A 12229-nucleotide genomic window follows, 5' to 3' on the forward strand; every position below is an offset into this window, starting at 1 on the left:
GGTTGGCTCTTCGATCAATGAAATACGCGTCATCCGCATTTCTGTTCTTTCTCGTGTCTCCAATTTTTTCCCCTTTATGCTTGTATCACATATTTCCAGTTCGCACTTCCCTTTTTTCATCACTTAACATACCTTTTGTACGTCTTCGCGTTTTGCGCGGATTTAAGTCTTTTCTGTCTCCTGTCTCGAAAGGTGCTCTCCGTTTTGTTATACTCTAGCCAACGCGACCTTGATTCTGTCCCTGGCATCCGTCGAATCTTCCTTTCATTTCTCTTTCATTTTTAAGCGCTGAAGCATGCTTCGATCGCTCTTACTGACGAAGAGTTTAGGTATCTGCGCCACTAATCTGATAGAGCATTTTAGTTTCATTCTTGCAGGTTCACTTTTTAATCCTTGACGCACGCGCTGTTGGAAGTGCACGACAATTCGACCTGCCCACAAAACCCTTTTCAAAGGTATATTTGTGTCTGGGCACAATAAACCCAAATACTTAGCAGTCAGCGCCTGTCCCGTGTTCCTCCATTGTCCGTATTTATTTCGCGATGTTTTCTTCCTCTCTTTCTTTTTTTTTCCCGATGGGTTCGTACCAACTAGCTCGCATTCATGCACTTTTAACTTAACTTGTTAACTCCCGCACCTACTGTTATTATCGTTGCTACCTTTCTTTCTTTCTTTCTTTCTTTCTTTCTTTCGATTGGCTTTGATTTTCAAGTACATTTTTTGTTTAACACACCCCACATTATTTCATTTCCAATTGGCTTTAAGCCTGCAATACCTTGGTGGTTCGGGCTTTCCTTCCCCTTTACTTTAAATTTATTTTTATGCAAGACGAACATCAGAATCTCGGTTGGCATGGCAAGTGTGCGACAGTAATTATGGGCGAACACGCACGCAGCACAGGAGAAGAGTTTAACGTCTACAAATGCCACGAGCCGTGAAGGACGCCGTTTCTTTTTTTTTTTTTTTTTTTCCTTGATTATTTTTCCCCCAGCCGCTTTCCACACCCGTATATGTGCCCGCAAAAAAAAAAAGAAGAAAAAAGACATTGCAATACGGAATTCACAAAAAGAGAGAGAGGAAAATAAAGGGGAGGGGGATTGCAGTGGCTTGCGCATAGTGCACGTCTCGATTTTCAGCCTCACGCATAAGCAGCGAAGAAATTCAGCCCGCGTTCAGGGTCAACGGAGAAAAGTTCTGCGGGTGAGTTGTGAACGCGCCATGAGTAAGAATTTCGGGGGGCTCCACTACAGCGCTCGCGACCAAGAGACGGCGCGTGAAGCGACGGTGAAGACGTCACACTGAACGCACACCCTCCTTTTCAGGAACTGTGTAACCTTGTGCACTGTGTTTACGACGCGTCCGGCCGGCTGCAATGCCAGATAGCGTCACCGCTGGAAGCTGTTGTTTGAGCGAACGTTGTCTCCTTTCATTCAACCATTTCACTTTCGCGAGGAAAACCTTTGACGGTGCTCGGGAGCACAGACAGTCACCTATGAATAAAGGCAATGCGCACCAACGTGCACATTGGATTTGCAAGTGTGAACCTTGGTTTCACGAGACTGCAGAAGCAGAGAAACTGCTGCACGCGAATTTTACAGCGAAGCCGTCTATATGGCTACCTTTCGGAAAAATCGTGGCGGCCAATAGAAAACGCCTTGCGGCAATCAAAGTATGTACCTATCTTGGAGAAATCTAATTTAGGTACCTTGGAAAAAAGATCACGCTGAAATTTGCCGCGAAGAGGACTCTATCATTACGCCGAGTTTCGTTTACTTGTCATAATTAGTTCACAGTGAAGTTGTAAACATTACAGAATTCCCGACGGCTGTCAATACATGGGCATCTACGGAGGGAGTACAGAAAACGGCTGTAACTGTTGTTTTATGAAAACTATACCGAAACAAACTATGTGACAATTAGCCGCGAAGACGACTCTAAGATTACGGCGAGGTTTATTTACTTTTCACAAATACGTAGTTCACAGTGAAGTTGTAAATATTGTGGAATTCCCGTCTGCTGTCAATACATGGGTATCTACAGGAGGGAAAAGGACAGCCCGACGTTTGTCCGCTAGAATAAAACTCTAGTCCTTCCAAGTTTCATTCAGCAAATTTAATTAGCTAGGAAGTATGCTAAATCGCAAATCGCAAAGAAACGTACGTGTTTTGTTTCGCGCACTTCTTTGAACTGCGCCCCGGTCAACGCATATCGTCGCTCACGTCGATGCTCGCGGTTTAACGGCCACCTGCGTCTAAACGGCGCTCCGTTGCAGCTGCGTCGACAACACCTGCGTCTTTAGAGCGGCGTCGTAAAAGCCCTTCGGCGGTAGCTATGTGTATGTACGACGTAGTGCGCGCCTGATATTTCTTTGTATTTCGAATAAATGACATATACATAATTATATGTATAGTTACGTACCAACAAAACCCTACACCAACATAATTTATACCACCATAGCAGCTTCGCTGGTCGACCACCTACACAGGGCAAAATGGCTCCTCTTTTTTTTAGGCTTTTCATATCAGGAAAAGAGGCACGGATTGCGTCAGCGATACTTCCGCGTGTCAATTTAGAAACTAAATTTCCTTGCCTTTCGTTTTCGAGTTGCTTTGCTGGTTCTGGTCTTGTAGGGGACTCTAATGAATTAGATGCGAGTGTAGCTCCCGTGGGCTCCGATTTTGTGTGTTTTATTTGCGCTACAATGGTTTGACCCCAGATTCGGCTGCGCATTTCTGTCTTCAATGCCTGCTCCGTTCCTTCGCTAGAGTAGCGCACCATCACACTTGCGGTACTGCAAGTATCTCTCCTTTTTTTCTCCATCCGTTCCCTTTCTCTCCTGTCCAGGGTATCAAACTAAACGCTCGATTGGTTGACTTTCCTCTCTCTCTCTCTCTCTCTCTCGTTATGTTCATCTCATTCTATTCAGGCAACCATAAAGAAGACAGCAGCCTAGGGAACTGACGAAAATGTGGGGAAGTGTCTGACAGAGCGCCCGTTCCTGTACGTCCCACTGAATAAATGTTGCGCAGAGGATCAAGAAATGTATACATGCATCCTGCCTAAAATTAATCAGAGCAGAACGATACCTTGTTATCCACGCTGTGACGGCATGTTTACGACCACAGAAAACTTGTCAATAGTTTTTGGAAGCCAAGTTATCTAATTGTTCTCCAAAGCTGCATCGGTAAGAGGGCGAATGCTGAAACTCGGTTCACTTGCTCAAGCGAGCAGTGGCTTCAAAATTTTTTGATAGAGACTGTCGTGCAGAGCCGAACACAGCGTTCGTCTTGAAGAAATACTGAGCGCGTGGCATTCGAAAGAAATGGCAGCTGCAGCGCGATACAGGATGCGCCAAGCGTATATAGAGCCTCTGCAATACAATACAGAGACTTCAAAACGCGGCGCGGATAGGGAGAAACGCTTGAAATACCCACAAGCGGCAGTATTTATATTACTGAAATTGCAGAAGAAAAGGTATTTTGTAATGCGTTTGAAGTAATCAAGAAAACCTCACTGGAGAGGCCTCTCCGCTGACAAAACTGACAAAAAAGAAAGAAAACCTACTGAGAAGCGTGCCTTCCTCGGCATCGGTAAAAGCTTAAGCAGAAAAAAAAAAGAAAGAAAGAAAGAGAAAAGCAGATCGTCATTAACGAACTTTTTCAAACAAATTGATGCATTAGGTTCGTGACAGCCAGCCTTAAGTGTGTCGGAGGCCAGAAAAAGGTTGGATGTCACGGTATACGTGCGGTAAATGGAAGATATTTTTATTCAGGTATCAATCATTTTCAGAGTGAACTGGGCAGCGTGAGAGCAAGTTGTACGCGTGACGCTACTGCAAACGACTACACAATGAAAACAGCGCATTTAATGCTTCCGCAGAAAGGGGAGCGCTGAATATGTTTCCGTAACGTCTCGCCTTTCTGGGCACTTTTCCTGTCCATGGAGAGACTGCGAAAGAACGTGTTCAATCGTCTCTTCATTATCAATATTATTGAAAGGTTTCTCGCTGGGATGTTAAATCGGGCTTGAGGGGTACATTTTTGAGGAAGGGTTAGTATTATTGCCCAGCAAGATAAAATACAAATTTCAAGGTCATTCGTCTTGTTCACACCTGCGAAAGGCACCGTCGCGTCGGACGCACCTCATAGCTCTCTCCAGATATTCCCCGCTCACTTCTTAGGTATTTGCTAGACTGGCTTGAGCTGGCTATAAAGCGTACTACTCGTCATGTTAGTATAACATGCACTTCAAACGAAGCGATTTCACGCAAGAAAGATGAAGATAATGATTGCGCCAGATGGTGAGCGCACAAGAGTGACGCGTAAGCTCATCGTGCTAATTCACGCTAAACCTGGACATTAGATCCACAATCAACAAGACACACACGTGTGCGCGCATGTTCCGGCATTGTGCAGCAACGTTTGCCTTCTGCGAACAGTGCAATAGGCATCGCGCATAACACAAATGTACAGTCAGAATCTTACTTGTCTGGAGCAGTCGAGTAGCCGGCTGACGGCTGCACGAGCGCCGCCTCTCGGTGTATAACTGTTGGGTTCGAGATATATGTTGGATTCGAGCGCCAGAAGCCTGCATGCGGCTTGCATACTCGCGGCCAAACTGCGATATCGGTCGGTAAATTTTGTCATACGAAACAGTCAAAGCTACGTTAGCCTTTTTTTTTTTTTTTTTTGCTTGCTATCGTTTGTGCAACAATCGCCGTTCGTGATAAGCGCAGATTTGCGCCAAGAATGCCTGCGTTAGCTCTGAAAACCACACGTGATTAAACATAAAGAACGGCAATAATTCATCTGCACCGCGGTAAATGGTCACGTCAACGCCAATTAGCACATGAAGTGATAGACGCAAACAACGACTGACGCGAACTATAACACTCTTGTTCGCGCGATGGGTGCACGGCTGACCAGAAAAGAGCGACGAGCGATCGCTATAATGGGACGCACAATGTCCCATAGAGCTATTTGTAATGTGACAGATCGCCCAATGGGAACTGTGAACCGAGTCTTGAAGGCGTACCGGGAAGGAGGTCGCATTGAAGACGCTCCACATGGTCACCCTGAAAGGGCCACGTCACATGTGGAATACCTGCTGATTGTGGCTGCGTCCAGTAGCAGATCCCTTTCTAAGTGCTAAGGAGATCAGGGCTGAGCTCGGCTTGACAAATGTCAGCCTGCCAACGATAAGACGGATGCTCCACGAAGCTCGCATGTACACGACTACATGTACACGTTGCAATATACTCTGATGCCTTCCGTGCTCGAAGAACCATTTCCCGATGGCTTTTTTTTTTTTTTTTTGCTTCAGCAAGGTGAAGCGTCGGTGCACTCAGCCAGGTGCGTCAAAGAATTGCTGGACAACTTATGCATCTCAACGTTTGAGTGGCGACTGCACGAAGCCCAGCCCTGAACATGATAGAACATGTTTGGGGCCTGATGAGGCAAAATTTGAGCAGAAGTGTGGGTTTAACGACAGCCACAGCTGACCAACTCTGGGTAGCTATTCAAGAAGAGTGGGAGAGCTATCATCTTCTGCCCGTCAATTCGCTCTACGATTCCCTCCCTCGAAGGATCTCGTCTGTTATGGAACGACGAGGTTGTCTATTGAGTTAGTGCATTTCAGTGGTGCACTTATATATTCTTTCTCTAGTTTCGCTTGATCAGATTGAGTGAACGTGCTACTTTATTTTTATTTATGTATTTTCATGAGAGGCTTAATAAATCATGTATGTCATACCCACTTGAAACACGGCTTCAGATATGTCTGCCGAGCTATTTACTTTCATTGGTTGAAATAGCCGCCCAATAACTTTTTAATAGAGCAAATTGATGCTCGTATGGAATAATGCTGCGTTAAAACAAATCTTAACCGAAGGGCAAACCTCGGATTTCACATTCAGTGGCTCCGAGGTATGCTGAGGTATCATATGCTTTCAAAAATCCTGTAACTCACTCCAATAATATCTTTGAAATCATATAATTAATTTTGGAAAGTGCAGAAGAATATCAAATTATGTGTAATGCTTAGCTTCTCGCTGCACCATAACACATCTCTTTGTTTTGCAAAATGCCGTATTTTAGAGCATGGGAAGTGGATAAATTTGATGTATAGAATAAATAACCTATCTGAAGTTATTACAAAGCTTAGTACCCCAAAATTATCTTTCCAAGTTAGCGGTGTAATTTGGAGCTCCGTATGATGCACTATCACTCGCTTTATAAGTGTCCCGAGATGCAACAATTTCTAAAAAAAAAAAGAAATTTTTATTGATAACCTTTGCTTCCTACAGTTCTGGATTTTCGCTTCATTTTAATTCACCAAGCCGTGTCAAATTCGGTATGGTAAAGGCCAGATAAACAATTTCAGCCTTTTAATGTGCGTTCCCTAAGGTAAAGAAGCTTCCTCTTACTGTTTCTGGAGTTTCATCGTTTATTCTACATACTGCTTGAAGTGTTTCATCAAGTCGCTACGCTCTTTTGGTATGGTCTAAAGCAAAAATGTATAACTCTAAACACTGCCACTCTTTCGGCTTCAACCAGATACGAATGTTTCATTTTCGCTCTCTTATCAGCAGCGGCGGCCGCTGCACGCGCCGAAGCAGGCCAAGAAGAAAGCGCAGATTCCGTTCACCACCCCTCGTGACAAAATCTACAGGCTGATAACGCAAATAGCCACGAGCAGCCATGCCGCATGCAGGCTTCTGGCGCTCGTATCCAACATATCTCGAACCCAGCAGCTACTGAGAGCTCATGCAGCCGTCAGCCGCCTGCTCAACTGCTCCAGAGAAGTCTGATTCTGACTGTACTTGTGCTGCTCGCACCGGCCCTTCTCTGTCGTGCTGTTCTTTCTATTGTTTACGTTCCCCCGAATCCTGCGCAGGCGTGCTTCTTCCTTTCTTTAATTTTTTTTTTGTCGTCGGCAATATATCAGAGTTCAGGTCAAGAAACCTTCTGCAAAATGGCAGCTGCTGTCATTCCAGGCAGCCTATTGTAACCGAGAGCCTTTCAAGGCGCCGCCCCGGTCGCGTGCCTGCAGACGAAAAGATCCAGGCAGTTCGTGGAACTGCTGAGATTGTCACTGTGCTAATAGTTGTACTAAAGGCAAAGCGCGGCCACTGACAACGCGCAGACGTCATGCGGACCCGAATCGAGCGCCAATGTAATAATCATACGGCTTTGTCTTTTTTTTCTCCTCGTTCATTTCAATCATTTGTTGTCGTTTAGTCTCACTATAACGCTTGCTGACCATGATGACGGCGGAGATCGGCGGGCAAATACATTCATTCAGTCGCTGGTGCGTTCCGATGCGAAAGACTGACGTGCTGTCGCGGTGCCACACAACCAGCCTCTATCGCTGGCAAGTTTCACCGGGCCGGTACTTCCTAAAAGCAACGCGCACGTACACGAGCGCAGAGAATTGCGCACCGCGTGATGGCAGCGCTTAAATGTGTGCTGAGCGTGCACGTGAGCGTTTCGTCTAATAAAGCTTTGAAAAAACAAACGAATAAACGCACAACATTACGGAAGCACGACAGCTGCAGTGTGCTACGAGCGAACGGCAAGGCGAAACGGTTGCCATGCGACCGGTTCGCCTTGCCGCGTGCACCCATGAAGCGAATTCGCAATTTCCAGATTCGCAGATCGGACGACAACGAGAGCACAATGTGAAGAGCCGTGGTCGAAACCCAAGGTGGACGGACCGCGACGTGCCTCCAAGAGCACAGTGCACGGCTTTTCTCCTCTCTCGAGCACGCGCTTGGACGCTGAGCTTGCGCGGCACGCATTGTTAACGCATCCTTCCTTTTTTTTTTTTTTTTGCAGCGACAGCCAGCAACACAGAACCGGAATATACGTCGCAACACGCGCAGCAAACCTTCGCTACTTATTATGAGTTCTTCCAGGGCCATTACGCCCTCATTCGACCGTGTTACGTTTTCTTACTATACCGCCAATGGTATTTCTTGGCATTCGAATAGGTGCGGGCGAAGTGTGAAAGTGTGGCGACCATTAGTGCAAGCAACCGTGGGGGACGACGACCTATCCGCGGCACAGGCGGCGGCTTCAGGTACACTCGTGCACTTTTGGTCTCGTCCGCGCGTCGCGACATTCCTCATCCACAACACCCCATTTTCTATACTTTAGCTTTCCTACAGTTTATGCCTCCCGAACTTACCAGAGCACCTATTTACAGTGGACCTCACGCCAGAGGGCGCGAGACCAACGCATTATATCCGAAAGGTGTGAAGATTGCAAAGGTGCACCACTGATCACGCAACACACTTTTCTCTCCTTGAAAGGGGGCACTTGTCTCGCGATGCACAACACGACGGCGCGGTCACAGGCGCCGCCGCATCAGGCAGGTCACGCTCGCTCATGGAGCCCGCTTCACACAGAACGCGATGGCACAAAACACGCGCGCACTGGCACCCACACACAGTATCCGCCGTGAAGCAACGTTGTTCTCTTCTGCCTTGGCGTAATCCACAAGGAACGCTGGGGTGCCGCGCGGACGCGGCTGTTACCGCCACACCGGGCCAGGACCGTCAGACTCCAGCACACGTTCGTCACAAACTGCGAGAAAAAAAAAAAAAAAAAATCGAGAAGACCACTCTTACACAGGTGCCCAAAATCTACAACGTGTTCACTCAGAACGGAAGTTTATATTGCTCTTCCGTCCATAAGCATTGTGAAGGACACGTGAAGGTCACTATAATGCGAGAGATAATCATGAGGTAATCAGACAGTTAAATTCAATGTGCTTTCGAAATAAGTTCAGCTTAGGTTATGTTATCGGTCAGCGGTGCGACGGCAGTCCTGGAGCCAGTGGCGTAGCTAGGTCGTCTTGCACCCGGGGCCCATAGGTCTTCTGTCACCCCCCCCCCCCCCCCGGGTGTAGCCGGCGGAAAGAGGGGTGTCTTCAGACGTATATGACACCCCCCCCCTTCACAGGCCCCTTGCACCCGGGGCCCACGGCCCCCCGGCCCCCCCTATTGCTACGCCACTGCCTGGAGCACGTTGTCCTGGAAGCCAACGTCCTCGCTGCCGCTGTGCAGCTCCAGGTGCCTGAACATAGTGCCACCAAATAATGTGAAACGTAACGCTCAAAACACTAGAAATTAAGAGAAATTAATTCTGTGTGAATAGAAAGAATAAATGGGCGTACATATGGTGTTTGACGTGACACTAAAAGCACGAACGATCTGATTTTAATTGGGGGGTTTAACGTCCCAAAGCAACAGAAGGACAATGAGAGACACCGTAGTAGGGGTTTCCTGTATAATTTCGACCACCTGTGGTTCGTTACCATGGACCTAAATCTAAGCACGCCAGCGTTCTTTGTATTCCGCACCCGTGTGAATACGAACGCGGTGGCCAAGAATCGAATCGAACACGCGTCCTTGTGCTTAGCAGTAAAATGTCATAGCCACCGAGTCACCGCGGCGGGTCCGTAAGCAGGAGCGATAAGTTCACATATCAGCAGTTATTAGAGAGACACCGATGTAATATGTGGCACGTCGGTAAAGCAGGCGATGAAAAATCCTGGTGTCCACGAGAACTGGACCACCAACAGCCGTAGAAATCCAAAGCAACAGAGAAGTTCAGAAGATGGTGGCTTGAAGAGATTAACAGGCTAGAACCAAGAGATGTCGCCGAAGCCAACGTTTCGACAAAGGGACTTGTATTTGCCAGGGCAGCAACTGTCGAACGTTGGCTTCATCGACACCCCTTGGTTCGACCACTGTCAATCTTCAACAACTATAGAGTGGGATACAGAAACGTTAAAAACGTTTGTGCATCTAAAGAACGTGGAGAGCGATTACCACGTGATCTATTGTCCTTGTCTCTATTAAATGAATAAACTCGATTTTCAACGGTACTATACTTCTACAGTAGTGCAAGAAATCACAGGAGGAATACTTGTTTCCGGAATGAATCGTGAGGAAGGAACACAGAACCCTTACAAGCCGCCGTTGTTTGTCCTGGTATTACTTTTAGCCTGGCCGAAAAGTACACAATGTTAACACATATGCTACCTGGAATAAATCTGTGAGCAACGCTGTGCGGTATTACAGTAGTCCCATCTTAGCAAGCGCGAAATTAGAGTACTTGCGTTCAGAAACGTTTATTTCATCTTTCTTTGATATAAAGAAACGACAGATGGAAATGTTGGTCCGGATTATCTGCCAAGCGTCAGGCCAGACGATGTCAAGACTGAGTGATTGCCTTGTAAAACACACATACAATTGGTTAAGCACAACCAACATATTACGTTAACTAGTGAATAGGTAATATAAAAGAGAGAGGTCGCACAATTCTTTTGTTAGCGCCTTAACAAGGCTAAGTGACCGCTAAATGGTCAGCACATGGACGCATGTGATTTCAGCGCATTTGTTACGTTCCTCAAGCTGGGCAGGGATCAACGAATGTGCACTTTCGTGCGTTGAAGGTACTAACAAGAGAATAAACATTCGAAAAACGCTCACAAATTATGTAATAAAACGGCATGATGACACCTAGCCCTTGTTTCACTGGAAGCGTAGTATCCATACTCGATTCTTCTCTCTCTCTCTCTCTCTCTCTTTTTTTCTTTTTTTTTTTTTTTTTTTCTGGGTGGAATAAATGGGAGCGGCGCGGCTCGAAGAAAAAAACTTTCCTTAGCAAAGTTCAGGGTCATCCTTTATTGATTTTCGGACACACTTCTGTATTCTATGAAACTGCACTGAAAGGCTAGAGCGGCACTGGCTCATAAGCAGGCTTTCTTATACGGACGCACGTGCCGTCTGAAAAGGAAAGAGCATGAAAACTAATTAATACACAAAGAAGTGCAGGCCCACGCGAGTTTGTTTTAGCCTTTGCTTGGACAACCGCTGTCAAGCAACCTGGAAGCGATCGGCAACGTTATCTCGAACGGATAGCGCAGAAAGGTGACCCCGCAGGGCGGTAGAAGTGGGGAGAACGCGGCCAGATAGTGCGCGGGCAATGGGGCAAGGAGGAGTCACCTGTCACATGGGCGATCCCCGACACGTGCGCTTACTTCCTCGCCCAAAGAAAAAAGTAGTAGAAGGTAGAGAAAGAACGCACGTGTAAGAGTGCAGATAGGGTGCCTCGTAGTCCTCCTCGCCCGCCGCTCCGTACGGAGCGGCGGGCGAGGAGGACTTCGAGGCAAAGTGCCGCGCGTGTATCGCTCCGCCAACCGCAAGTTCGTTACGCCGTCGGCGGCCGAGAGATGGCGCGACGAGCCTGCGACCGAGCCGATCTATTCTTGCTGTTGGCAGGCGCACGGAACTCGATTTGGGATCTTTTTTTTTTCTCTCTTCTTTTTTTCCCTCCTTCCTTCTGTTCTCCTCTCCGCAGTGGCCTTGACCATAAGTGTCAGGCGTTCGGTGATCAGAGCTTCGTAATTTTAAGGCTAATGGTAATCTTAATCGGAGACCGCAGTCCGCTTAAAACGATTTTTTAATTTCACCCACAGTGGCCCATTTTCAATCGTCATATTCGAACAGCCCTCATTAGGACCACTATCGTCAGTAATAATGCGAACTAGAGATCGATAACTACGTGCCGTGAGCAGCTTGTGGCTGAACGGGCGATGCCTACGTGGGCCGTACAGCTCGCATCCTGATACACTCACTGTCCACACCTGCCCACGGCAGTTGGGTCGCTTCATCAGAGAAAGTAGACGTTTAATTTTAGTAAAGTTCTGACTTGGTGTTAGTTGGTTTGGTTCCATAGTAAAAGAACGCAAATAGACGGCCGAGCGTCGTCTTCAAATTCGTCCGCGACTTTTGACCGGTTGTCAGTGCTTCAATTTAGGTTTGTTCCCTGCAATGTGGCAGCATCATTGCCTTCAAACGGTGCTCAAGAGTTTGCTTGGCCGTGATAGCAGTAGGACGGCGGGAAAGCTCATCGCAGAGCAGTAAAACGGCCCGGAAGCATAAGGAGGCGTCGATCGCGGCGGCACTGCTGCAGGCTACGAATGACAGCAGGGATACCTCTGTGACTCCCTTTTCCACGATAGAACTATTTGCCCAGGGCTCATGCTATGCAATCGGCAGGAATGACAGACAGAAGCATAACAGTCATCTGGTGTTTCGTACAAGTGGCCAACGTTTCGTGTTGATGCCTTTATGATCAACACACAAGGAAAAGAGGTGCAGCGTTAATGTATATACGTGGAATGCACAACAGGCGTCAGCGCTAAGCATACTGAGCTC

The 12229-nt window shown here is 47.2% G+C and overlaps 1 long non-coding RNA gene across 4 annotated transcripts in view; it reads right to left on the minus strand.

The window, feature by feature from the left end:
* Positions 1 to 558: 558 nt before the first annotated feature.
* LOC129380558 (uncharacterized) overlaps positions 559 to 12229 on the minus strand; it is a 90325-nt gene continuing 78654 nt past the window's right edge. For all 4 annotated transcript variants that reach the window (XR_008608696.1, XR_008608694.1, XR_008608695.1 and 1 more), the window contains one exon: positions 559 to 8585. This is a non-coding gene — a long non-coding RNA (uncharacterized lncRNA). The remainder of the gene's footprint in view (positions 8586 to 12229) is intronic.

This window comes from Dermacentor andersoni, chromosome 1 (genome assembly GCF_023375885.2).
Source record: "Dermacentor andersoni chromosome 1, qqDerAnde1_hic_scaffold, whole genome shotgun sequence".
In the NCBI taxonomy this organism is placed as follows: domain Eukaryota; kingdom Metazoa; phylum Arthropoda; class Arachnida; order Ixodida; family Ixodidae; genus Dermacentor; species Dermacentor andersoni.